This window comes from Thunnus maccoyii, chromosome 8 (genome assembly GCF_910596095.1).
Source record: "Thunnus maccoyii chromosome 8, fThuMac1.1, whole genome shotgun sequence".
NCBI classification, from domain to species: domain Eukaryota; kingdom Metazoa; phylum Chordata; class Actinopteri; order Scombriformes; family Scombridae; genus Thunnus; species Thunnus maccoyii.
Genome location: NC_056540.1, coordinates 3,985,853 through 3,990,115, shown reverse-complemented (window position 1 = coordinate 3,990,115; position 4,263 = coordinate 3,985,853). Strand labels below are relative to the sequence as shown.

Below are 4,263 nucleotides of genomic sequence, written 5' to 3'. Positions count from 1 at the left end.
GTTTCATCTTAATTTTCTTTCCCTCCTACACACATTTAGCAACTTCAGGACTATTTTATAAACTAGTCACTGGGCACACTGGAAGTAAGATCAGTTAAAGATGTAGGTGTAAAGTAAGTAATGATGACGTTCTAATGTGTTCAACATATTAGAAATGGCCCTGTGAATGTGGGTGTAAAATATGTCTCATTAGTGCTGCAGTTGCATCAGATTACATCATTTAATTACCGTCCACGGTGATGTAATTCCCAACCCATCAACATACATAAAAGAATGGCAGTGGTGCCCCAGAAGCCTACTGGTTAATAACAATAATAATCTTTATTTATAGGCAATTTTCTAAACCCACGTTACACAAGGCAACAACTTCAACACAAGCAGATCATTAAAACAAAGTAAGCAAATAAAACAAATAAAACCAATAACGGCGTCGCCAGCAAAAGGGCAGTCAATAAAAATCAAGTAAAATCAGGAAAAGCTCCCTGATAAAATATGTTTTAAGAAGAGATTTAAAAGAGGTCACTGATTCTGCTGACCTGATTTCCTCAGGCAGCTCGTTCCATAGCTCCGGGGCTCTGACTGCAAATGCTCTGTCACCTCTTGTTTTCAGCTACGTCCCAGGAACAGATAAAAGACCTCTGCCCGAGGATCTCAGGCTACGTGCTGGCTCATATGCGACGAAGAAGTCAGATATATAGCACGGAGAGAGACCATGAAGAGCCTTTAAAGTCAACAGTAAGATCAATTCTAAAACATACTAGGAGCAAGTGCAAGGAGGCTAAAACAAGCATGATATGCTCACTTCTCTTGGATCTTGTTAAAAGCCTGTCAGCTGAGTTCTATACAATGCACAGAGGAAGGAAAAATAACTCACTAACTCACGTGCTTTTCTTACTGCATCCTGTTATAGCCAATAAAGACATTTGGCACAACAGTTAGATGGGTACACAGGAAATAAAAATGTGTTGAATGTGCAGAAACAAAAATGTGTTGAATGTGCACCCGCCCAAATTGTATTGTGTATTTATTATTTATAACATTACATTAAAAGTGATTCTGATGTCATCACCTGAAGAATTAGAGTTATAGGACTGCTCCATTTCTATGGCAGCTGCTATCAGCATTTTGTCATCCTCCTCTTCTGAAGAGGAAGCTGAAAACACACACACACAAACGCACACACATACCTCCCCTGCTGGACAGCAGCCACAGCACAGGGAAACAGCTTGGCGTACCGGGACAGAGAGTCCTTATTAAGCATAATGGGGCTGGTTCCGTGGGCCCATGCTTCTGCTGGTGTACTGCCAGGATCATGACGATATATCCCACGTTGTTGCTTAGCAGCCAGTGGAAGGACTGCCCTCTGTACTTGCCAAACTGCATCTCATACTGGCTGAGAACCAGTTTGGTGTCACTGCAGTCTCCCCCACCAGTCATGGCACGGGCCTTGGCATCATCCATGGTTGTGGCAGCACTGTTTGGCCGGCAGGCAAATGCAGCCGCCTCAGTGGAAGCCCTCACACTGGACCTGGACTGCAGACAGAAGTTTGGGATGGAGTCCATCTGTACATCAAAAAGAGCCAGTAGTTTGACACAATAAGCCCAGTCATAACACAGCCCTAGCCAGTACTGGAAATTATTAATGCAAATTTAAAATGTGGCTATTAATCTAAAAGAGATTATGAGATAATGATAATACCTCTGGTCCCAATCACAGCATAAGCAATGAGCATAAGCATTGAATATAAATCGTGCTGTATAACACAACTTACATTCGCAATTAATTTATTATATTGTAATTAGGCTAGTTGTGCATAAGTTTAAAAGACGCAATTCACTGGACATGGACACGTTATCAATCGTACTGTAACGTTATAACACAGTTTACAACAAGTCATCCACAAACTCTTCAACTCTACTGGACTGTTGAATTACATTTTCATTTATGAAAGAAAAGCCAAATTGTTCTTGGCTCCACATGGATGATAATGAAAGATACGATTAATAGATGGAGAAAATATTGTTTATTTACAGTATTATCATGATTCATATGGCCAAACTCCATTACAGGAGTGGAGACAACCACACAGAGAGCTGGAAAAATACTATTCCACTAATGGACAATTAAAGGTGGCACAATTATTTCACAATGTTCAGCTTTTGCTGAGAAATTGGCAGTGTTTACACAATGAATAAACAAATAAATGAATCACTATTGGTTTCCTGAGCCAACCGTGTCATCAATGTCCTGGCACGGTGGCCAATGTGTGTAGTTAACTTACCAGACTAAGCAATAAACAAGCTCCTTAAACGGAGCACTTACAAATACACACAAGCTTTAATAATGCTTCTGGAGGACTGATATTTGACAGACGGAATAATTATATTATATTGTTCACAATTTCCCAGTAATACTGGGCAATACAGTGCTGTCATTAGAGGCAGATGTGCCATTAGAAAAGCAAGCTAAATAAGAAGAAAGTTGATAGACAAGATGAATGAGATGATGCCAGGATGGAAATTTACATGGTGTGAATTATTTTCACACAGCCTAATATCAGGCTAACATTCAGCTTTGGTGTTTTAATGATAAATTGATTAAGTAAAATAAAAAATTGGGACTTACCGTTTGCTTTCCATGTGGCAATGACAGAGGACTGAAATCACAGGACTCCTAGACTGAACCAGCCAATCACAGCAGTACTCGAAAGAAGAATGGTCCAATGGGCACAGTAATCTAAGGAAAACCTGCCAATCCTGGTGAAAGGTGGGTGACACGCAAACTCGTGAAGCATTTCCGTATTTTTGCTTGTACATAATAGTGATATGTTTACCTTTGTTAAGCTTGTTGTCCATGTGTATATTTCTGAAGATTGTTGTGTGAAGGCACACTGAGAACCACTAGAAACTGAGTCAGATTCCCTTGTATGCGTAGACATACTGGGCCAATATAGCTAATGCTGATTCTGACTACGGACTGCTTCAAAGGGGAATCTAGTTTTACTGTAGTTATCTCTCTGATCACTCTTAGCTCTGAAGTCTGTCTAATTTTTGTCTAAACTTTCAGACAGCAGTCGTGCATGTGACATGGGTCTACTCAAAGCGCATTCCAACCAGTGATGGATCCATTCATGAGACAGCTCCAGTCTGCTGTGAGGTTCATACACTTCACTGATAAACCTGAGAATTATACTGAATTACATTTAATAATTACCGGATAAAAGGTAAGTTTTGGTTCCATCTCCCTTGTGTGTCCATATGCGCGCTCCCTCTCTCTTGATCACCCATACATACGCTTTCTATTTCTCTCTTTCTCTCTTCCTCACTTTCTCCCGGCGACTCAGTTAAATGACATTCAAACATCAATATCACTGAAGTTATTTCCATTCTTTGTAGCAACACCTACTTCTAACCCTGGTCGAGAGGAGGGTCAGCTGACGCAGGCTGACCCATACAGATGGAGCCCTGACACAGGTTTAACCCACTAGGTCGATCTAAACTCTGGGCCGGCGTGACTCTGGAGAGTAGCTGATGCAGCGTTATTATCATGTTCTGCCTTAGAACTGTCACTGGTTATTGACTCAGTGTGCCAATGTCCAGTCAAAAACTAGATTATTCTCTGCATAATGGTGCACCACCTACAGATCGGAGACAGCCTTGGAGAATTTGCCCCCTCATCTGTGCTGCATGTGAAACATTAGCATGGTAGAAACAAAGTTAGTCACACTGAATCATATCAACTGGCCAAATTTAAAGCTTTATCTCAGAATAAAACCAAAACCAAGAAGCTTGTTAAGCCTCTTGAATCTGCCTCCAGAATCATATCAAAGTGTTCATTAATAATTTCCATGGTAGTCTCCATTCCTGCACCAGGAGAGGAAAGAAGGATGGTGTGGTATGGTGAGGAATTAATTTTGGAATTTTTACTTTACGCCCGCTGGTAATACTAGACCCAGGAGGACAGGGTTTATGAGTGGACTAGCTAAAGAGATGGAACTAGAAAGAGGACCCACACTGGACTTTTTATATAGTCTACCTGTTAAGACATTTTCCTGGCAGTGCGTGATTATCTGCAAGAATAAGAAAATGATTGCTTGTGTATGAGTGGGAGGGTGATACATATAATAGAAGACAGCTTGTATGAGATGGAAGTGGGTGTTTGTCAGGCTTTCAGTAAGTGCCATGTTTTGTTCAGGACAGCCTTACAAGGGATAACCACAGGCCTTCTCTCCTCTGTGTATCTGTGTGTGTTTGTGTGTGTGT

The 4,263-nt window shown here is 40.9% G+C and overlaps 1 long non-coding RNA gene across 1 annotated transcript; it reads right to left on the bottom strand.

The window, feature by feature from the left end:
• Window positions 1-270: 270 nt before the first annotated feature.
• On the bottom strand, window positions 271-3,593 carry LOC121902161. The gene is made up of 3 exons (XR_006097472.1): window positions 2,835-3,593; window positions 2,627-2,757; window positions 271-1,563 (listed from the first exon to the last, which is right to left on the bottom strand). It is a non-coding gene; the product is annotated as an uncharacterized LOC121902161 (long non-coding RNA).
• Window positions 3,594-4,263: the final 670 nt, after the last annotated feature.